The sequence below is a fragment of the Corvus brachyrhynchos genome, unplaced genomic scaffold (assembly GCF_000691975.1).
Source record: "Corvus brachyrhynchos isolate BGI_N302 unplaced genomic scaffold, ASM69197v1 scaffold101, whole genome shotgun sequence".
In the NCBI taxonomy this organism is placed as follows: domain Eukaryota; kingdom Metazoa; phylum Chordata; class Aves; order Passeriformes; family Corvidae; genus Corvus; species Corvus brachyrhynchos.
In genome coordinates, this window is record NW_008237239.1 from 5,931,692 (window position 1) to 5,956,442 (window position 24,751).

The following is a 24,751-nucleotide window of genomic DNA, read 5'->3' on the forward strand; positions in this document are numbered from 1 at the left end:
CACGCCTCTGGGGTGTCTGTCCCCGGGCTGCCCCGGCCCTCACTGAGGGGGCTGCGCCGGGTGTCCAGCGAGCAGAAGCAGCTGAGATCTCAGCCAAGCCACACCGTGGCTGACCCGGCCAGGCCGCACCGAGCAGGGCCCGGCCCCGCTGGGCTGCACCGCGGGCCTCCCCCCCAAAGGGGACTTACCTTTCCAAAAGCTGGAGACAAGAGAACTTTCCCGGGGTTTGTTCGTTCTTAAATGTGGATCACAGAGGCGTCTCAAGCTTCTTAAGTGGCTTTAAAAAGAGCCAATATTCAAACTAGCCAATTGATTGGTTCTATTGGGTCTAGAGGAAGCTGTAAGCACCTCTTTGCAAAGAATCACTTCCGTGGCTGATGGAGCCCTCTTTAACTAAAAACCCAAACTATGCTAAACCATGACAGTTACATTTATTTGGTTTTTAGAAGTTGTTCTCTTCAGATTGAATGATTTTGTCCTGAAATAGACAAACGTATTAATACATGGGCTTGATGGATCCAAAAGGTGGAGAAGAGAGTCCTGTTTTCTGAAAATGTGTCTCCCAATGGGAGAGTGCATCTGATCCTACTTTGATGAATGTCACACTTGACTTGGTGGGGCAGAAGTCATGTTCTCCAGTTGCACTGGCTGCCTTTCACAAAATTGGAGAGGAGGTACTTCATTTACTATTAATACTTGTAGCAGGCAATGGTAGGATTTTAATAGCGATACTTTGAGCATTAACAGCTGGTTTCAAAATTATTAGATACTATGACCATTTTTTTAACCTTTGAAAATCTTGGTACTAAATGAAAGACATTCAGTACCTTAACATCTATTTTCTGGAAGCCAGTTTTATCACTTAGGATATTGTTTTGGTCAGGATGTGTAATCTGTGTAAATAAAGGGAAATAAATATATTCAAAACTGTGATAGTCTCAGCTTGAATAATTAGTGTGTCGGTTTTTTAGGAACTTTAGTGGGAAGTGTCAGTAAAACTAAGCACCTGTATAGATGTCAGCAGATGTTCATACCAACCACACCAGTTTTTCTGGGATTTATCTTTTTATTTCTCTTTTGTTTAAGTGCTAGACGTATTGTTTGATATATTGTCCAATTAAGATAAAAAGTGCATTGCCTTCTATTACAGTAACTAGAGAAAGAACTAATTAATTTATTTTAGTAACATGCATGTTTCCATTATTTGGATCAGTTCTCTAAATAGCCTAGTCTCTAACAGAGAAAACAAGCCTAGCATAGCTCCTGGAGTAATTTCACGTTATTCTCCAATTATCCATAACCTTATCCTCCTGACTTTATGACTGCTGTGCACAATTACTGTTGTAACTGTGAGGATAGTTCTTTCATTTGAATTCTAAAATAAAAAAAATAAAATTTTATGATTAATCAAGGTACACTGGTCAATCTCTACAGCTTTAAAAGCATCCTAAGCATTTGATTAAGTTATCCAATGAGAGCTGTGTTGCGCTTAGGGTTTCAGCATCAGTGCTATGTCAATACATGGTCAAGAATTTGTTGTTTAAACTAAGAACAGAACTGCAGCAGAAATTTATTCTCCTTTAATTGGCAAGTGCATGGAGAAGAACTGGAATTATTAACTAAATATCTTAAGTAGAAGTTAACTCATCTAGGGAATGACTTGGGTTTTTCTCAGATCTTTTGGACTTGAATAGAAAAGGATTTTCTATTACACGTGGTCAGATACCTGAAGGAACACTCATTATCCCTCCAATATTGTATTACACATGATAGCAGGAGACAAAATCCACTCTCATTATGTTTTCATCATCACAGGTTGAAAAGCATATCTCTCGTGCTTCTCTGCATAAAGCCATCAAGAGTTTTCAAATGTTAATGGTTCTTAATGAGGATAATTTCATATAACCTTTTTGTGGCTTCTTTGAAAATTAACTGTTGCTGTGTTCTTTAGATGACTTGGATCATTCACTTTGGTGAGCAACTTATAATGAGCAAGCTACTACTAATACTCCTTTATTTCTTCATGCTGTTACGAGTCAGTTTTCAGATATTGACATAAATCTGCATCCTTGCCAGGTGGTGAAAATTACTTTCTGCTCCCTGTTTGTCTCCCTCACTAGAGATCTTAGAATTTGAGTTTGGTAAATTTGCACATTGCTCTTTTATTCCTCTGATATTTGAAGACTTGATCACCTTTCAGATAGAGGAGGAATAGGCAATTTCTCTGAATGTATTTGCTGTTCTACTAGATTAGGCCCTGTGAATATCTGATCTTCTATGCTTTCCCCACTTGGGCATGATTCTAAACAGGCATGTCAGATTCCCTGTCTGTTTTTTCTGGTGCTGAGATAGACTTGTGTTTTCTATCAAGTAAAATGCTATGCATTGATGCTGTTATGTATATGAATATCAAACTCTCATCACCTGTCTCTTTGCTTGCAAAAGGTTTTCCAAGGAAAAGAGAAAAACTGATGCAAATCGTGATGAAAAGGCTTTTGAATTTTTTTTTTCTGCTATTTTATTTCTGACAGTGTGTCTTTGCTGTCTACTTTGGATGCATGTTTTTGAGCATAAAATATCACATGAAGTGTTAACATTTGGTAGAATCTTGTAAATTTAATCTGGTTTTCACGTGGGATGTGGAAATCAATGGAAAAATATATCTGTGTTTACCTAAAATGTTTTACCATCAAATAACAAAGGTCTATTGATATGGCAAATGCAGGACAAATTCAATAAGAAATATAAAAAAGTAGCATAGGGATTTGAAAACATTCTCATGTTGCACAGTGTCGTGTTAAATCATATTTAATAATGGGAGAATAATGCAATGATACTGCAGATGATGTCCCACAAGGTAGGTGATTTGGGAACAAGTATTGGCAGGACTGTCTTGTCAATACTATTTTGTCCTACTGCCAATTCTGAGAAGAAAATATAAGCCAAGTTAAGATGTATGCATGATTGTTATTTGGTAAAGGATCTGTATACAGAAAATTATAGCTCTTGTTCCATGGTACCAAGCTTACAGTTGTTTCATTTCTGGGTCTGATAGAATTGCTGTAGAAAATTACAGATTGGCCATGTTGTTATATTGCAGCAGCTTCATTTGCTCTGTTGATTAGAGTGACTGAAGTTGTTGCTTATATATATCCTAAGGATTCATAGATGTGAAAGGTGAAGATAAGCAGCACAACAGGGGCAAATGAGACCTTAAGTCTATTACATGCTTTTTCTTTTCTGGTTTAGTAGTACAAAAATACTGAAAGAATTGCCAGCAATATTTATTTGATTAACTGTTTTTTCTCTGCAAAAATTCTTTAACTCTTTTCATCTCACAGCCAGTGCCATTAATTCACTATCATATTTGAATTTTGCTAATGCCTAAATCTTCCTTCTTCAGTCTTCAGATGTTTTCTTGCAAATATGTGTCTGTTCTGATACACACTTGGGCAGAGAGGGTTATGAAACTGCAACTTCTTCATAAAATGAAATTAAATTATTTTGTGGAAATGCTTGGAATTAGCATGGACCACGTGGATCCAACCCGGGAACAAAACTCTCTGATCTAATTCGTGGCATTCTTTTCTCTTTTTACTTGCTTTGTTTGCTGTAGTCTTTTGTTTGGTTATACTGAACCGTGCCACTCAGAGAGAAAATGGGTTTGCGTGTTGAGCAGCTTTGTTTCTAACAGTCAGTACAACAGCAACAGTAATTAAAATCTCATACTATGTAATACCAATAATTTCATGTGTTCCCAAAGTGCTTTAGTAACTTTAGATTTGGATTAGTTCATCTCTTCTTGGCTAAAACGCTCACAAAGGTAAAATAATCCTTACTTGTTCAAGACAAAAAAAAAGTAAGCATACCTTATTCAGATGGGAACTTAGAGGGGAATTTATTTCCTCATTTAAAATTCAAGTATGACATTGCTTCTACTGCACATACTCTAAAAGTGCCACGGACAGTTTTTAATGATCATGGAAATGCACACTTTGATGTGATGCCTTTTCCAAAAATAGAGTCTTGCTGCTACACTGTCTGTCTGTCCTAGCTATAGGGCACCTGTCTGTTTGGCTCCTGGGAGCAGACAGGGCTGCAGAGATGGCTGAGAAGCAATACCTTGTGCTTCAGTTTCTAAACAAGTGATACAAAAATCTAGACAGAAGTTGAGCATCAACTTTTAAATACAGATGGGCAAGCAGGTATGGATTGGGCTGAGAAGTGTAATACCAGCAAAAAGACAGTGTATTACACAAAGTGCTAACACATAAGCGGGAAGAGGAGATGCCAACGTAAAATTTGGCTGAATTATAACAAATATCAAGATTTTCCAAAACTTTAAATACATTAGTTTTCAATTTCCAACTCTTTCAGAAATGGAGACTATACAACTGCCAGATCCACAGCTTGACCTGCTATTATTTCCTTAGGAGCCTTTTATTTGAACACAGCATCCTTCAACCATTCAAGAGAAGACCTTGAACTCTGCTCCTACTCATAGCAGAGGTTATGCTGAGAATACTTTTGATAACACTTCTTTTCTTCTAGGGATGCTTCTAGAATATATATGCTACCAGTTTCCTTGGAGACTGACATGCAGTCAGCACAATGGCTCTGCAGCACCTGTAAATCAAACTTCAAAAGGAGACACTGTCCTTGTTAGAGGAAATGGTATGCATGGTGGCGAAAGAGGAGAGTTTTGCTTTCCCCTTGTCTTCCAGAGAATAAGATGGCTGTAGTGCTATAGAGAGTTTGAGATTACGTCAGATGGTGAAGGCTGGGTAGCCTGTGTAGCACACTTCAGACTGCCTGGAGATTTTATCAAAAAATAACGTTGGACTGCATTTAATTTGTAGAGAATAAGGCCTTGTTTTGCAAATGGGTTTGTGAATGCAGTAGTTATGGGAATAATTGTATATGTATCATTAAGGGTTTTGATGTGAAAAGATACATTAGGAATTCTGATAAGCTTGATCATCTTTTTAGCAAATTCTTTTATCACAGATTCTGTAATCTTCATGTATCCCTTTTATGTACCCTTCCTGCACGAAGAGATGGGGCCAGTACACTGTGAGGAGATGAGTTTGGACCTGCTTTCTCCAATTCAAACACTTTATCTTTCTCCTCTGTCCTTTGCAGTGTGGTTAAGGGATATGTCCTAATGGTTTTCTATCCCTTTCCCTAATGTCAGTGTTTTAAAATGTTATTAGTTTTGGCAGTTATAAATTTGGTCAACATTTAGCTTCCCAGCTCTCACACAGATACAAAATCAAAGGACATATTTGCTTTTAGATTAACTACTGATTCAAAAAGGGCTGAAAATAAATAATTGGAGACTCAACTTGGGAACAGGTGTTGTAATACAAGGGACGCAAAAAGGCTTCCCATGGGAACAGACACATGGGAATTCAGGTGAACAACACTTGGTCAAATGACAATGATATATATAATCCTTATTACTCCCACTTTAGAGCGAGTACTGTTATTGCCAATATCAACATCCAAATTTCCTGTGACTTCACTTTTGGTGTCAAGTTTCTAGAGTAAATCCACAGCTAAAAATTGCCAGCAGTAGATACAAACAATTTAACAAACATATCAAATGTCCTTCACCGTCTGAGCAAATTTTAAGAACATGATGCTCAAATATTTGATTAGATAGTGCTGTGGGCTGTTCATGTGCTGAGCCTGTTGACTGAGATCCTTTTGACTGCTTACCCTTTGCCTTGTAAGGGAGGGGAGCAAGGGAGCCCCCAAGGCGACAGTAAATGGTTATCACAGCTTTTCATGGCATTTCCAAGTGAAAATAGAGTCAACTACTGTGTGATTTTATAATTCATAGCTTCAAAATCTGATATATTGATACCTACAACAATCAGTAAATCTACAGCTAAATGGCATTTGATAAGATATGATGCATAGCCGTAGAGCAGTCCTAATTCTTGTGTTGTTTTCTGCAGAGTCCCATTATTCTTTGATGCTGTTAGGACATGGCCATCTTTTCTTCCCCCCTCTCAGGCCTCCATCAGCCACTCCTTAAAGTCTTCTAGGAGTTATGCAGAATGAATCGGTTTCATCCACTGAGAGGCTTTAGCATGTCTGCATGATGATGTTGCATGTCTGCAGATTGAGTTAATCCTCACTTTGCATTTCCTCCCACACCCCGCAGTTTTCAAAATGCCTCACTGGCACTGGGTGCATGTATCAAATCTTTTGTTAGCAAGTCAGCTTTGTCTTAGTTCCTAGGCTAAAAACTGTCTGGCTGGAGAGTTTTGTACAGTAAATCTCACAATAGCCAGGTTGCCTCTGAATTATGTGAAATGTGTTGTAATTTTTAATGAACTGCTAAAGACTATGCAAGGCTCTCTTCTACAGAGAGAACTACACAGCCAGTCTACCAACACACACACTACATCTCCTCTGACTCTGGGGACACCTGAGCGTAGATCACATGGCAGATGTACATCTGAGTAGGTGCGTGGAAAGATCCTTCAATGTCCCTTGGATGAAAGCAACAAGGAAAAAATCTGGGACTTCAGAAAACCTCAAACATCTCATAACTGTCTTGCAGCCCCAAGATGAGGCAGTAGCAGAGGGTAGGATATAGTCAGATGAGTGGTTTCTCAGCCTGATTTCAGAATGATTAATGGGAGCCATTCTTGCCTCACAAGAACAACGTACAAAGCACAGCTCAGCCCCCACTGAATCACCAGGCTGTCCCTTCTCAATTACTCTCTGGGCGTCATTCAGTCCTACATACTTATTTCCACTATAATTTTATTTTTGTCATTGGTTGCTACAACACTCGGTGTACGTGCACACACTGTTGCTAAGAACTCTGATATGTGACACTTGCCAGCATTCTACAAGGAAGAAATTAAGGTGTTCATCACAAAATATATATTTGGTAAGTCATTGACGTAGGCTGAAAACACAGAGCCCCAAACACAGCTTGTCTACTAGAGTTAAGTAAGGCATAACTGATGGTTTGGAGAACCTGTTGTGAGTGTTGCACTGATAAAATGCAAAAAGCTCTCAAGAAATTAATTCTATCACTCTCTGTGCCCTGATTTTGTGGTTACATGAACCTGGACTTTTTGTGAACATGTATGGACACTCTTAGTGGTCAGAATGAAAACTTCTATTATTTCCCTCCATGTTTTTAAGTTGTTAGGTATGAAAATAATTAGTACATTATAGCATACATTAAACTCTTTAAAGAACTTTAATTAAATGTTCAACATAAAAGGGTTTTGCCTTTCCTTCATGTACAGGCTAAACTCGCATTAGTTTTAATAGAACTTACATGTGTTCAATGAAGTGAAAATGGGACCACAGTTTGTAGGGGAAAAAACTTGAAAGAAGGTAAGATTCTTAATTATAAATAAGATTTCCATTAATAAATGTTCAAGATATGCCATGAAAAAAAAAATCGGAAACCACAGTTTATACTGAGTAAACAAATTAAGTACTTAGATAGTAGTAGCTTGTTTCTAATTTTTTATTTTTCATGTATTCATATATTTTGTAGTACCCACAGATCTTATCTAGATGGAGTCTTTGTTATATTTAGTGCTGTATAAATATGCAATGAAATACTGACCCAAAGATATTGAAGTATTAATTTTATTTATAGCCCAAGCCAACCCTGTTGTCTACAACATTGAGCTCTTACATAAGTAAAGTATTTGATATTGATTTCTTACAAGATTCAGTGGAACATTAAATAAACTAATTTTCCTTACTGGGTCTGGTTATATGAGTTAACCACTAACATTTGTCCCTGTTTATTAATTATTATCCTTAATGTTTCTTTGCATAATTATGTATAAAAGAAACAGCATCTGTCACTTAGATCAAGTCAAAGTTGACAGAACAAATCTAGTTATTGTAATTGTTAAGTAAATAGACACTTTGTTTCTTGTAATTTTTTGATTCTATCCTGCCAGAAGACAGGCATTTTTTTCTCATGTAACTGAAAACTAGCTGAGCAGGGCTAATTCACAACTGATTTCAAGAGTAAAGAAAATTTGTAGTATATTTTCCAGGGTGCAAGAAAATAAAATTCTGTCCCTAAATCAGGAATTTCTGTAATTTGCAAAGATTCCTACATGATTGGAATCAAAATCTTGTAATGATGGAATATTTCTGAACAGGAAAAAATTATTTTCAATAGGTGATGAACAAAATGACAGTTAACTACTATAGTGAGGGATCCATTTATGTTTTAATATCTTATACAACAACAATTCTTTAATGTTTCAGATGCAGTTTTATTGCTGCTATGGTTACTGCTGTCACTTGTGTGTGTGTCTGTGTTGATTTGTATACTCCATGAAAGGACATCCAACCTGGGCTCATAATCTATATGAAATAATGTATTGGTTAGCCACAAAAGTTACCACAACGGGAAATAAATATATGATTCCACTTTGATTTTTGTATTAAAGAATTGTGGGATGTTCATTCCTTTGCTGTGGCTTATTATTAATATCAAGTGTGTGGAAAGCAAATCAGTGTGATTTCTGGGCAGGGAGCTTTGACTCTCTGGACACTCTGAGGAGGCACTGGGGTTTTTGGGCAGAACTTGCAGGGACGGGACAGGGACAGCTTGTACTCCTGAGCCAGGTCATGTGTGACAGACCAAGGGCTGTGTAGCAGTGACAGACTGGTAGTAGCAGCAGCAAAGGGGAATCTTTAGCACTTTTTCTCTAGCAATTATGCCCTATTGCAAGGATGAACTCATCTGCCTGACTACTGGACTAGATCCAAAGGAAGAAGAAGCCTTCACAGGCCATATCTTATTTTTTTGAAAAATACCAGGTCAACAGTTGCTAAGTTATTCCTGTTTGTTTCTCAAGGCCTTCTAGAGAACTTGACATGTCTGGGTGACTCTTGCATGACTTCAGCCACCATGTTTGATAAGCTAAGCAGAACCTCATACTTAAAATTTCCCTTCCTACACTGCAGCCACATTGTGCTTCTTGTTGGAATCTGTTGGGACACCATTTCTTTTAAGCTATTTTGTATCTCCTATAACTGTCTGACAAGATGGTTGTACCAGGGTGGTGCTGGTGGCACATATTAACTATTGGACCCCTCCAGTTTTCCTCTACATCTTTCCCTGTTTCCTCTTGTTCCCTACAGCAAGAGGTTGTAAAAGTAGCAACAGAGGGTCATTTTAGCCATGCTGCTCTATCATGCAAGTCCTAGTAAACCAGCAATATGATACACCTTAAGCTCTCTTGCTTCTTTATGTATTATAGATCTGGGACAGAACACTAGAACAGCAAAAAGAAGATTTCTTCACAGCCAGCCACCAGCTCAGTTGGTAGCAGAGATGTGTTTCACTTGATCATTGAAGCCAGCAGTGACTGGAGTCCATTTCTGAACAGCTCTGTCCTGCATAAACCCATTTCTGTTTTTCAAAAGGTTTCAGTATTAGACATGAAAAAAATGGTAAGATAGAAAAAGGAAAGAGTTCTCATTAAAAGTGTTCATAGAACTGAAGTTCTAAAGTATTTGTATTCGTGCCCTCCCTGCTGCTGGTTGTTCTTGAGAATCAGGACAAGCTAATTTGCTCGCTATTTGCTGGAGACAGAAAGTAATATAAGTAAAGTAGGAAGTTCCAAAGCACATTGCTGACTTAAACCAGTTCAGACACTTTTTGCAGGTTGTTTATGCTATTATTCCTAATGCAAATTAATTGAACTGCAAAATTTTTATTGATGCTGGTGTAACTAATGTTTTCCCCTCCAGGTATGTGTCTGTTGATGTTGTGAGCCTTGGCCATTACTTTTTTGGGTCTTATTTCTTTGGATGAGTCGCGTATTTATTTGACATCCTTTTGGAATTTTTTTGTCAAATTAAGCAAGTTTGGTTTAAACAGATATGTAGATGGTGAAGTGCAAGTTAAACTTCTGTCCTTTGTTTTAATAAATTTGGCCTAAATACTTGGGATTTAAAGATTTCCTTTCAGTACCACGTGGTTAATGAATCTATATAGCTGTCAGTTTTCAGTATAGCTATTGAAATCAAGCTGACTTGTTTTTAAAAGAGAAAACTTTTAAATGAATCAGAGGGTGAAGAAATAAAAAGGATTTCAAAACATTTTTCTAGGAAATGGGTTCACAACCAGAGAGAACCATAACAGAGAGAACTTTGATACTTTTACAAAAAGTAATATTTAAATCATAGTTGTGAGCAAAACAAGTTGAAATTAAAAATAAAAATTAAAAAAAATTAAAGAAGAAAGAGAGAAGGAAAAAGAATTGGAGGGGATCGGTAAAGATAAAGTATTATCTCATCCTCTTGATTTTCTAGGATAGCTGCTGGTATAGGCAAGTGTGATTTTTACCCTCTTTGCTAAGCAGCAATTGCAGAGTTAATTAGTCTCCAGCGTTAGCAAGTGGGTGGCATTTACTTTTATAATAATAGGTCTGTCTCTAAAGAGGAGATAGGACAGGTCATGATTGTGTACCTTATCTTTTGAGGCAGGAACAGTAAAGACTCTGTAAATGGGTTTAGGCAGAAAGTTAACTAAAAGCATTTTGGTGTGTCCCAAGAATGTCATTTGTTCTAATTATAGAATGGCAAATATCAAGTAGAAAGGATGCTGTGCTGGGGTGGTGCTGGTGACTCAGTGCTCACTATTCACTGCAGAGCAGGCTGTCAGAAAGTGCTACTTTTCTGACTCACTGCATCTTGTAAATGAAGAAAGAAACATGAGCTATATTCATATTATATTCATAAGTGCCATGTTATTTAATTCTAACAGTGTTTGGAGGATTTGCTCAGCTACTGAGCCCTTTGAAGTGTTAGGCCCTTGCTTAGTAGTAACAGTAGTAATGCCTAACAGAGTTACTGGCATTTTAGATGTAGCTGTGGGCTTAAGTGCCATGCTTAAGCAAAAATAACAAAAATAGCAAAGGTAGTGTCTTATTATAACAGAAACATCATCTAATTTTTGGCTCCGTTACATGAGTTCCAAACAAAGAGAGAAGCACATACACGGACATTAAAAAGAGTTTAATACTCACCATAAAAATAATTCTAATCTGATCCCGTTCTGAATGCTTGGCTCATTAAACAAAAAACCCAAACTAGTCACTCAGTGAAAAATACATTAAATGTTATTCTTCCTGAGGAATATTTTTTCCTAAAGAAACTTTGTTGTTATCTCATTTTCTTTTTTACATCAGAAAAAGAGTTGTAGTTCTGTAATAGTCATTTTTCATGATGTAATGTAAACCATTAGCATGTATTTTAGGCTTTATATACAAAAATAATTTAAATTGTGACCATTATTTCAATGTTTGCTCCTATCTAGGGAGTGTTGAGCAAGACAAGACTCATCACCTACATGAAGTAATGGATAATTCTGAACTTCTTCAGAGAGGGATCTGAGCCTTTTAAAATCAACTTCCAAACTGTTTTGCAGAGTCATACCTAGAGTAACAGGGAAATTTTTCCTCTGATTTCAGATGCAATGGATAATTTTACCATAAAATTATTATATTGTGTGGAATTCCACTTAACTCTGCTTTTGAAAACTGGCTAGTTTTTACATGGGGGTTTTAAACAAAACAGCTTTGTTAGCTGATTGTACATTATGTTGAAGAAGTAGTCAATGGCTGAGATGTTAGTGATATAAATGTCTTTAAAATTTTCCCCTGAAAACCCTATCAATTCTTAATTTTTTTTTCCCTATACAATGCACTATTATTTTTGTCAAAATTTTACAGTATTATCCACAATAGTCAATATGCTTGAAGACCTCTTTGGAATAGGTCTTTGGAACAAATCTGTAAGTGGTTTATTTCATTTTGAAAATGGAATGTATAGAAGGAAACTGCAGAACAGATGGAAGAAATGCTATTACAGATTTGCAAACAGTGCAAAGACATAGCTAGTTAGTGCCTGGCAAGATTTTGGCTGTGTTTTTTTTTGTCATTTGAGAGATATCTTGCTAAGGATGGATGAAGTGCTTTTAGAAGTGAGATTAGAACCGGCATATATAAATTATTTTTTTGTTTTGTTGTTATTTGTCCATTACATCCCACTGAAGTTGAGTATATTGGTTTGTATTGGTTTGAAGTTGCTGTACTGGTAACAGCAACATGTTTAAAATACAGACAACTCAGTGAATGGAGCCATTCAGCAGATTCTGTTTGCTGCTACTGAAGATGGAGCTCTAAGGACCTTTGGTCTGTTTTTTTCTTTGCTTTTGTAAACTGGGCTCAACACATTTCAGAGCCCGGTCTTCAGAGCCTTCCTTTCTGACTCTGGATGGTTGGATATAAATGCATGTAATGCAAATGTGTATGTGCATATATCCACGGATATTTATGTTTACAAAAAAAAAAAAGGAGGGGAATTGTGTTTTAAGCTAATGCAAGACTAGCACTTTGAAAAGAACCTGGAAGATACTACAAATTAATCTTAAATTTATTTTAATCTCATTAAGACTGAATGCACATTTTTAAAACTGCTGTTGAACTTTTAAAACTGACTCTGCTCAATTCCTAGTCAGTAACTTTCGTGTACAAGACTTAGTCTACAACTGAGGCATATTTTGAGTTTCTAGTTTCCAGGTTCTTTAGAGCACTTTAGAACAATAAATTCGGTTGTTTTATTTTGTTTTTATTAATTATGATCAGTAATCATCATCTGCCTGTTTATCTGTGGAGCTACGTTTTCTTATGGTCTCAATCACCTTTTATAAGTTTATTCTCTTTAATGAAGAAACACAGATGTAATTAACAGTGACTTAGGAAGAATAATTATACAGATCACATATGCAGACACACACATACAGAAGCTGACTCCCAGCAACACTGGTTCTACAGACACAAAGGCAATAATGCATAGCAATTTCAGGCTTACCAAGAAAATACAACAGATAAGTTGATGCCAATTTCTAACAAATCCAGGGAAAGGTTAACAAGTATTTTGATGGTGTTGGATCAAAGCAGAGAGAAAATTATCAATATGTGAGCAGTTAACTTCTGTGTATTTTGATTGTCAGTGATTTGGTCATGAATCATACAGTAATTTAATATTTAGAAATAATGTACTGTGTGCTGTCACCTTAACGATCATAGCATTCCATGGTGCTGTGCAGTATTTTGTCTAAGATAAAGTTATGGTCTATTTGTTGTGTATTTTGATGTTGCAATGAAGTGTGGTTAACACTGAGGTTTGAGTGTATAATAGCATAAATAGGCTTTATTTTCCTTTTTAGCAGTGATTTCAGCTTCTTTTTCTCCACTGTGCTTATGATTATTCTACTGAAAAGAATGACAAACTGGTAGCACCACAGTATGATGATAGAGTGCAGGCTACTAATATAAGGTGTCTGAAGAACTGCATTGAGTTGTGGTAACCAAACAATTTAAGAAACACACTGCTGGCCACGGGCATTTATGGATGTGCAACCTGTGAGTCTGATTTTTTCAAAATGAATTGTGGCTATGGTATAAGTTAAGTGAATATGTGCTTGTGGACGAAAACTGTTCCTACACAACTAGAAAAAAAGCTGAAATTCAGTTAATAAAAGCTGATTTTTATATATAGCTCCCAGACGCTAGAGCTATGGAAATATTGCACCATTAAGTACACTTAAATGTACAGAAGATGCAGAGTGGTGTTTTTCTTCTGACCTCTGCTCTGAACTCTTAACCATAGTCTGGAGGTTTATTGCCTAACTTGAAAACTTCCCATTTGGAATGGAGTTTCTTCATGGAGAATGACAAAGATATGGCAGACTGAGAAGAAATTCACATCAGGAAAGTGGTTGTTATTTTCTGGGTTATTTTTGCAGTGTTAATAACTATAAATTGAAAATGGGCTCAAAACTAGTTCTAGGCCTTATGCTATTAAAAGGTGTTGTTTTGGTTGTGGCCCTGTTTGGGATGGGGACAAAATCTGCATTGATGTGCTATTAGGTTTATTTTCTGAGGAAAGAATTTTGATGCTGATCTTGGCATTCCTTGCAATGGATAGAGAAGACACTTAAAGCACCAGTGGTCAAGGAATTCAGACAGGATAATGTCTTCCTCTCACTTGAGGATGTCACCGTGCAGCTTTTCCTGCAGAGCTGTAACATGGGCACACCTCTGTCCTCCACCTCCAGTTTATCTTTCCACAAAAAAGTGAAACTATTATTTGGCTTGAGCAAGAAGTGGCACAGTGGACTTAAGTATTCCTGCATTGTTCACTCTTTTTGATCTCCAGTATATATTTGGGTTAGTTCTTCTTTCATGTCTAGCTTTTGAAAGCAGCAACTCTGTGTTTGTATGCTGTTCCAAAACATCAGGAATGCAGCATTTTCTGTTGTAGGTAACATAATGATTCTTTTTTAAAATTGTAGTGCCTCAAGTGGTTCTTGTTATGGATACATTCTCTTCTCATCTTATGTCCATAATAAAAACATGCTACCAAAAGCCTACTCCCTCAGAGAAGAGAAAATAGCAGCAGCTCTGTGAATTTTCCTGTCGTTCTGGGGTTTGGCTGTTCTTGTCAAAGTGTCAGGATGTGGTGATAACAGCATAAACCCCTAAGAGATGTTAAAATTAAATCAAATTGATGTAAGAGTTTTGTACAACATGCAGTTTCCAGTACATCCTTTGCATCAGCTTTTTTCCTTGTGCATGGCTTCCTTGTAGATGAAACATGTTTCTACTCTCAGCTCTGGTACTGACATGTGCTGTTTTGCAAGGAGCTGTGGCACTAAAGCATGCTTCACCCAGAGGCTGGCAGTGCTGGAAGCACAGGGCAGAACACGTCAGTGTGCTTGTGGGTTCAGCCAAATGGCCCTAAGAAAAGGGAAAAAAAAACCAAGAGGTGTGCATCAAAATGCCAGCGTGCCAGCCTGGCCCTAAAGCTGGCTCAGGGCAGGGGTGGCAGCACACAGCTGGGGAGGGCACTCTGAGCACCTTGACACTGCTGCGGGGTGTTTGTCCGTGCCCTCCCTGCTACCTGGGCTTCACATTTGAACAGCTTCTCTCCCAAGGCAGTGGGGCCAAGGCCTGTGGTTCACATCACCTCTCAGAACTATATTGCACATGATGGCTTGGTGCCAATTTGCACCTGTTAAACTCAGGCTGAAGCAGTGCCTCTCTTGCCTAGGAAAGCCTGCAAAACGATTTAGCAAATGATGAGAGTTCTCCCCCTTCCTCCCTCTCCCCACTTCAGTTTTTATATGGAAGAGAAACAAATACTGAGTATGCTTTTAAAAAACATTAGTAGTATAAATCACATGCATATGCTGACTGATTCTATTACCTCATTTTCAATACAAACCTCTTGAACAGAATCCCAGAGGATGCATTTCTGCTTTAATCTCTCAGTAATCAAGCAAAAATAGGTATTTTACAACCTTTCACAAACAAATGCTTAGATTGAACTGTAATTTGCATGTTAGTACCTGAATGTGTTGTTTCTGACTTTAATGACTTAGTTTTATACTATTATTTTAATTGTGTTTGGGGTATTTTATCAATAATTTTCCATCAATACTTTTATCAATATTTTTATCAATATTATATTGAAATTGATGGGACCTTGCTGATATCTAATACTTTGTCAATGAAACCTTTCCACGTTATGGTGGTAACCATTGACCTGTGAGTTCCTGAGAGGAAAAGAATACAGGCTTTACTAGACTTTTGTCAACAGTTCTTGTAAGGCTTTTGAACTAGATTATCTTGTCTTACCATTATAACTCCACTGATTTTAATAGTGCTGCCATTTTTTACCTGAGTAAAAACATTGCAGTGGTATCTTGAATAGGGGGATTTTGATTACCCTTCTGGTGATGCTAACAGCCTGCAGGAGGTCACCTGTCAGAGCAGTGGATTGCTCAGTTAGAGGCAGCAGAATTCACTTCCACATCTGTTTGCAGCTAGCAGGGAGAAATAAATGATTTTAGCCAAAGGTAATGCAAGGCAGAAGGCTAATGGCTATCTGTTCCTCACCACGAGTACTGAAGGTATTACTGTGCTGATTGCTCAAAAAAATTCCCTTGCTCAAGTAAAGCAATGTGAATTTTTTGAATTAACTTCAGTAGAGTTTGGTTTATTGACCTATGGCTTTGGAAACTTTTACTTCCTTTTCTGGCTTTTTTAGAAATTCTCAAAGGAAAAGCGTATATCTGCAGCAGATATAATATAAATTTTAAATAACTATTACAACACAATTCTCTGTAACTGCAGACATGAATTTCGATGCTAATCTCTGAATATAATGAACTTCTGTCTGTTATTTTGCTCTCAGATAGATGCTTGGTTCCAGTATCCAGTAGGGCAGAAAAATAACTTATCAGCATTCATTAGATATGTGAAACCCAGTGGAAAATTTCCTGTTGCCTATGAAAGTTGCTTTCTAAACTAGGAAAGGACGCATGAAAGGAGAGAAGGCAAAACAGAACTGAAATTGGATAAGGAGCCTTTCACATAGGGGTTATTAGTTATCAAAAGCTATTCTTACATGATGGCTCACTGGTATTCTGAATTTAATACCATATGTGGGTGATCTCATCATTGCTTCTTACTTAATAATTTAACATCTCTTATTTTTGCTGCTGGGACCTGGGTTTCTTAGTTGTAGCAGATTTTTGGGGTTTCTTTGTCCAATTTTTCACCAATAAAAAGGAACATTGTTTGTCATGACTATGTTTTCCAATATAGACACCTTTTCTTCACAAATCTTACGAGATGAGCTGGTCTGCAGAGGAAAAACAAAGTGAAAAAAGTCTGTCCTCTGCTCTTTGCTTCCTTGACATAATGGCAGTGCCACATCAATTTCTGGTTTGCTTCAGAAGTGTCCATAAGAATAGGTGAGCTGCCACCCGTCCTCTTGTTCTACAATTGCACTTTGTTATAATTTGTTTACACCTAGGGTGATTTGCTTGATCTGAGTCAGAATGGATTTTTTTGGTCTCAGTGGCAGCAGCTCTATGGTTTCTTTCCCCTACATTTCCTCATAACAACACCAATGCAAAATTAGATTGAACAATTAGAGCAATATAAAACTCACAATTGTTTAGAATCAAGAACAATTGAAAAACTTAAAATCAGATGCCTGACTTGTGATTTCATTTTCAGACTTTACCCATGATCTGCATTTTCTTAAAGGTCAAACCCAAGAATTTTGTGTGTATTTCTAAGGGATGGAGTGGGATGTTGTTTCAAAACTGTAATATCTTGCAGACATCCAGCGAGTAACATCTATGTTTTCTGTAACAAATCTAAAATTTTTACTTAACAACTAACAATAACATCCTGACCTCTAAGCATCCCAGTGTCTAGCTTTGATGAGCACATGACTGATGGATTGAAAGAGGAAAATATGTTATTATTTTGCAGGATACTACTTCAGTTATAGTTAAATAAGATTCCCTATATTGATCTGGACATGAAAACAAACACCAAGATGGCTTTAACTTAATGTATGAGTTTAGGGTATGAATTCAATTAACAGAGTCATAAACAAGCAGGGAAAAATTAGCTCATCCTCATTTCTAGGTTACAGATGTAAAGAGGCAAAAGACTTAAAAGGAATCTAATTTTTGCCCTTACCATGCTTAAGTCAGGGTAGAGGACTTGTAAACTTGCCATGAACTTTAGACAGTTCACTGTATCTGGACTTCTGAAATACCACTATTTGTAAAGGAATTTAGACTTCTGACTTTTTTAGAGACCTCTGAGCCTCAGAAATTAAGTATGAACGTCTCCATGTTCCTTCTTACTGTTAAAATGACTTTCTAAATGCCTAATTGTTTAAATTGAAAATTTCTTAAGTGGAAAAATTTCCATATCATAAACTTGATCCATCAGCTGTTAAATTGGTGTTGATTCCTCAGGTAAATTCTGTAATTTAAACCAATTACCTTCATTAGATTTTAAGTGTCAGAAATAAATTAGAAGCTGCCTAATTGTTAGTGCTTTTCACTTGAGAAATACTGTGAAATCATAGCTATGACTTCAAAAATATGGTATAAGAATTATTTTGACTCCCTGGACTAAAACTGAGATGTGATTTGCTCTTTCAGTCAGTTTTAGGAAGGGACATGGAACTCTAGCCTCATGATATTTCACATGTACAAAGGAAAGTGTAGTCAGTGAATACCATGTTTAAAGGACAACTTCAGCTTCAAGGAGCCCAGGCCTAGCACTGTGCTGCAGACCTTACTCTAAATTCATTCCTACTTACTATTCTTCCAAAATATATATTTGCAAAGAAATGTTTTACTAGAACATATTAAAAATACATTTTCTTAATCTAGAAAAGTTTTCATTGGTGTTTTAAAAAATTGTTTGCTTTATGTAAATTTTTAATGCAACTGAGCAGAACAGAATGGAACATCAGAATATTTTTGCTTTAAGGCTAAACAAATGTGATATTCCTATACAAATTTTCTAGAAAAGCAAATGAAATGAATGATCGTACAACTGTCACAGGAAGAAGGGTTTTTAGTCTTTTCTTAGTACATATAAACCACTGTAGAGCATATTTATTATGTTTCAATGGCTCCAGTGCCTTGTATTTCAGGGTAAAAATCCCATTCGAAGGGTTTTGTGATATCAGGGATCATTGCCCAGTTAACTTGCTGGTGAAGAAAGTGAAGAAAGCTTGTAGCATACCCAGGAATTCCATTCTAATCCAAATAGGAGAATTAGAATTTTAGCCTACTGATTCAAAAAAGAAGAAATTTTATTTTTGTTATCATTTTTAGCTGGTATGTTTGTGGGTGATTTTAGCAGAACAAAATTTGGTCTAAGGCATAGGTCTAAATTATCAGGATTCAGATACTAACTACTGAGATGTTCATTTGGATACGGTAAATATGCATAAAATTAAAATAACCCGGAATATGAAAGAAAATATAATTGGATTTACATTATTTAGTATTTTGAAGCACAAATTATGTGGCTGAAGAATCCATGTTAGTAAGTCTGGGTCTAACCAGGTAACAAAATAGGGGAGAAAAAATTCTGAAAAAGGGATGAAGAGTAAGACAAAAAATCTACAGGTAACCAAGAGCTTACAGTAAAACTATTAAATCTCTTCCAAATTATAACATCTCTGTTTAGGAAAATTTAAACCTTCTCAGGGTGCATGGTTTATCCCCATTATCCATTTGTGTCAGTGATATCTTGGTTTGCAGTAGCAACAGCAAAAGTGCAGTGTTTTAAGAGATTGAAATAGTTGTTGGCATGGGTGAGACAGGGATTTACTCAACCAAGAATCAAGTGCTGTAGAAGTTCTTTGGGGTTTGAGTTCTTTGTTCTTTTTTGCTTTTGGAGGCTCATTCTATTTTATTGATGTTTGCAGAGTTTCTTGAGAGTTACTTATGTTGTAAATTCACTCTTCTTAAGTCATTGGTCAAGTAGTGTCCCTTCTTTGAGATGCACAGTCCAAATTAAATTATTTCTGCTTAGGTATTTTCCTACCATCTAAACTGCAGTAAGAAAAATGCCACTGACTCACTGGTGGTGCTGCATGATGTATCAAAATCTTACCTGAGATATTGATGACTGACAAAAATAAATAAGAGCCTGAGAGCAAAGGAAAGTATACACCACCTGCCCTTCTAAAGAAACCTTGAAGTTATGGATTTGATTGACTAAATGTCATCAGCTAGAAGGAATCCCATGTTTTTGTTTCCACTGTTGGTATCTTTCTACTTCATTGGGTCTTACTGTTCTTAGCTACCTAGTTGCAACCTAGAAAAATATGCTCTTTTTTTTTTCCTGGTACCCTACTTTTTGAATTTTGGTTGCACATTGAGTAGAACTTTTCAATACGTTGTCCATAACAACATTCAACTTTCCTGTCTAAGTGGTTACAGCACACTTTGGGACATAGCAAGGTGTAAAAGTAAATTACATTATTGCTTCCCAGTTGAAATGATTGCTTTGCAGATGGATTTTCTGGCATCTACAAACTTCAACCCAACCAATTCTACAGTTTTTTGACTCCTAGGCAGCATTTACTTCATGACAAAATATTAGCTTTTATCTGAAGTTAAATCACTAAAGAATCATTTTGCTGCTGGTACACTTTCAGCTCTGGAAACTATATCAGTGTGGAGTTGAGGGAAAAGGGAAACAACACTTATACAATTTTTCCTTGGACTATATTCAGTAATTTTGTTTCTTAGTAGCTCCTTGCAAGAAAGAAGGAAAAAAACCAACTCCACAACTAGAGCTAGACCCTCAACCAATACTATTTGATGTTGCTCTTTCCTTTTCAGGAGGCTAACTCTATTTTCCCATACAGATCTTTAGTTTTGCCTTACTTCCTTCTCATGGTATTGTCCAGTTTCTGATTCCTCTGAAATGCTCTTTTCCTCTGTATTAATTTTAATAAAGTTATGCTTAAGGAAAGGCTGCCATCACACCCTGTTGGTTATAAAGAGGAGAGGAATCCCATACCAAAGGGCAAAAGTCCAACTGCTTTTGCTGAGCCATAGTCTGTGCCAGTCCACTCTTCTGCACTCAGAAAAAGCAGTGCAGCAATGAAAATACTCAACCATCTCTTCAGAGTAGGTGATGGAGTCTGTGAATGTCTATTCTGGTCAGTGGACTGAAAATGCCTCTGAGGATCTCTGCTCTAATCTTGTCTCTGTGGTTTTCTGCAGGCATCTAATCACTGTTAGCTCAGATAACCACCTCAATCTAGCTCTCTGTTGTACTCCTGCAATTAAACCCCTCCGTTTTCTGCAGCACAGAGAGGGGCAGTCAGTAAACCCCTTCACTCCAGTTGGCTGAATTGCTGTTTGCTCTTCGGTTGATAGCTTTCAGGCACAAACTTAAAGTCAGGTTAATTTCAGGATCTGTAGCAAGATGCTTTCAAGTATCCTTGCCTCCCTCTTTCTCCCTCATTCTCTGATCCTTTCTTGTACATGATGTACTTGAAACATGTGCCTGGGTATTTCACCCTGCTTAGGCAGTTATTTTTAAAATCTTCCATTCAATGCCTAAATATAGTCATTCTTAATTTCCTCTATTTCTCAATGATTTTCACATTGACAGTTAAAAATTCCCCTAACAATAAAAGTACTATTTATTACTCCAGAGGAGTATTTTCTTTGCCCAGGACTTTCAGGCTCAGGTTTGAAATAGAAGCACAATAGGTTTGGTGGCTACAATCATATGGTTGCAATAGCCCTGAGGCCAGGCAGACTGAGGAGGAATTTTCAAAGTGCCTCACCAGCTTTCTCTTCTGTTTGTCTGTACCCCAGTATTTTGCAGTTGTTAATTCTTTTCATTTTACCTAAGGGACTTCATTAGAACAAATCATTAGTAGTGCCTATGATGAGAATTCTAAATTTCCTCTATTTCTGATCCAATTCCTTTATCAAATACTGTGATACTTCAAAAGGTTGTTTTATGAAGTTATATGTTTTCAGTCAAATGGTGTAAGGAAATACTGCATATAGGGTCAGATTGTTTGTGTCTGTAACTGGGGAAAAAAAACCTCACAGTGCTGATACCCCACTGTTCAGTTTATGATCAAGCAATCTTAATAGTTCATTGTTGAATGCACTTTCATCTTCTAATTTTTGGACATTATAGAGTATGAGAATCATACACTGCTTCCTATTTTTGGTGAATGTCAGACCATTACATTGGAAGAAAGTTGAAGACTCTTTGGTCCTGCTAGGAGATTTCTCAAGTCTTTACTTTCCAAAGATTTGTGGTTAATTGACAGTCTTTGAAACTGAAGCTCTGCAAATTACAAACTAGAAGCTCGTGTTTAAAAAGTGTAAAGTAGAACTCAACAAGCTTTAGCAGAGTAAAAAGCTGGTGATTGAACAACCAATATGTCCTGGAATCTGTAAAAAACATGATGTGTTGGTAAACAGGAATCTGACTTAATGATACATTAAGGATTCTTGAACTGAAATTCATTTAAGAATCAAGGAGCTGAAGTGAGCAGAATGATTCTATTTAGATATTACCACCTGAAATTTTGTATGTTTAATCTGAGAATCTTTGAAAAGTGAGACTTTCCAGAAGTACCTATTTAAGGTATTTAAGTGACTCTGAAAACCACAAAGTACTTTTGTAAATGTATATTGGGGTGTTTCATATTATTTAACAACAGTTGTTACAATGAACCAAATGCTGCAAAGTACAGAATGCAAGCGCAAATGGTGCATGTATTAGACTTGGGTTTTGTTGTAGACAGTCCTGCCTGTCTGTTAGCACTGTGTCTGCTGTTGACTCCTGGCTGACAGAGCAAGACTTCATCTGAAACCTGCTTATTTAGTTGCATTGAATTTCTCTTCTGACCTGTTGAATAGCCCAGTCACATGGCAGAGATATTTAATGTGCTGCCTTCAACCTATCCGATTAGGCTGAAGATTTATGCTTAATCCAAACCAGATGGTTGAATGGATTTTAAAAAATATAACTCTACAGTCCTTATCCTTACCTGGTTTTGTTCTTTACGTTTTCCTTTGGTTTCTGGTAATCATTCTTCCGTACAGTTTGCACCTCTCTCTGCTGCCGAGCAGTGGGATTCATTCTCCCGGAACCCACCGGACCAGCAGGCACAAAGACAGGTACTTTGCAGCTCTGCAAAAATGGAGAGTGAAATACTGTGTCCTTCAAAACATAAAAAATGTGTAGAATTAAAACAAAAGAAGATATGAAGGAGTTACAGTAGAGAGAGTGATACAACCATTAAGTTTCCAGAAATGGAGAACTAAAAACCTCGTTTAAAGCAGGCTTTTCCAGGGACTATGAGAATATCACTTTGCATGCGAGCGTGTATCACTTATCATTTTATGTTATTTGTAAAATCTCCCAGATCATCACGGGACTTCAGATCTGGTCTTCCCTACCCCTGTTTGTTCAAATAAACGGAAAGGTGAACAACAAAGACCATAAAGATGCTGCTGCTGCCCATCTTTCATCATGTTTGTAATCAAAAACCTTCACAGTAAATGTATGAAACTATCACCTGTTTCCTGGACATGTTCCACATTAAATGTAGAACTACCCTTCACGTTCCTAAGATAAATTATTATTTAGTGTCGCTTATGTCTTCCAGCTGTGATATCCTGTGCATTGATTCCTTCTTCAGAGACGCTCCTGTGGCTACTTAATAATGGGCTAGGAGAGAAAATCTCAACTAGAGAGTACCAAAAAATTTCATTTAATTTGTTCTGTTTTAGTTTAGTCTTCCACTAAACCACCCCTTTCTCCAACAAGCCATTGTGTAGGGGTGAAATTTAATATCTGATATGAGAACAAGCATTGGTAATCTTATGGCAGCACATGAGATTAGGAACAATGAAGAGATTAATTTGATGAGGTTTGTTTATATCTTCTCTCTAAAACCTTTTCTGGGAAATTCTAAAGCTATTTTGTAATCTATTATTAAATTCCAATATATCTCCCATGGGGTTCCTGCCTCGTATTTTCTATTTACTTAAATAACATGTGTTTTATGTAAGGACTGTATTTCCATTATTCCTTAACCTACAATATTTCTGAGTTGTCACTGTCAAGTGAAAACTTCTTTTGATAACATTGACCCTACTTTTGCCAGCATAGACTGCTTTAAAATTTGACTTTAGATATGTTTTACTTTATTATGAAGAAATTGTGAATGCTGTGCCACTGAGTCCCAATGACCTTCCTGTATCCCTGCAGGCTGGAAGCAGGAGCTCAACAGCTCCGTGCCCATCAGCACTGGAGAGGCCCAGCTGTCCGGCTCATGAGCTGCACGTAATCTTTGGGTGTGCAACTGTGGAAGTGTTTCCAGACAAGAGAACTGCTCTGGAATCTCTCTACTTCTGGATCACCCAATAACATCTTGCTCCTTGCTCAGCTGTGTGCAGAGGTTGGTAGGCACCTCCTAAAATAAAGGTAAAAATCCCATGAGAATAAGACAAGAAAAAAAGGTAATCAAAGAGAAGAGGAGAAAATAAGATGATTTTTTTTTAATTTCCTGATGAGTTATGTCTCAGAAAGATATTTGGGTAATCAGTGAAAAAAAGAAAAGAGAATTTTGTGAAATTTCATTTCTCTGGAACTTGATCAAATTTAAGTAGAAAATACTTAATGATGAGAGCTGCATTATACCTTAAGACAACCAATTGGCTACTTCTCTTGAAAGACCATATTCAGTTACAAATAATTCTAAAATATATATCTGGTGGTATATTAAATTTGATTTTTTTCACTTATTTCTTTGATGTGAAATAAGAGAAAAAAATAAAATAGGCCAGTGAAACAGGGAACAGGATGTGACATTAATTAAATTCATGAATTTTTAAAGAATGAGTTGATTCAAACATCAATTTGCAGAATGACATAGCAAAAGAGTCCAAGAGCTCTTCCCTGAAGGGGTGCATAAACACTCAGTGGAACCTCTGCCTACCAGAGGTAGGGAGGAGGGGAGGGAGGGCAGGGGCGAGGCTGGGGTAATGGATGGTAAATGAAGTGTGACTTTCATGTGCTCCTGGCCTCTGGTCCTTCAGCCTTTGAATGCAATGTGTTTTTTCGATGACAAATGTTAGAAAGTTGTTTATTGCCCGAGGTGTTTTAGGTGCCAAAAGGCTTGCAAATGAAAGATGGCAAAGCAAACATGAAAGAGAGCATGAAACTATTAAAGGAATGTCAGTTGATGTATACAAGTGCAGAAATAAAAACAAAATTATGTTAATACCTTCCTCATTATTTTCCCTGGAAGTAGACCCTTACTCATCTGTCCTTTCTTTAATATCCTT

General features: G+C 36.9%; 1 long non-coding RNA gene across 1 annotated transcript in view; it reads left to right on the forward strand.

Annotated features, from left to right (window-relative positions):
• Nucleotides 1-24,221, forward strand: part of LOC108445569 — a 92,063-nt gene extending 67,842 nt beyond the window's left edge. The window contains exons 6-7 of the long non-coding RNA XR_001860468.1: nt 22,502-22,576; nt 23,673-24,221. This is a non-coding gene — a long non-coding RNA (uncharacterized LOC108445569). The remainder of the gene's footprint in view (nt 1-22,501; nt 22,577-23,672) is intronic.
• The last annotated feature ends 530 nt before the right edge of the window (nt 24,222-24,751 follow it).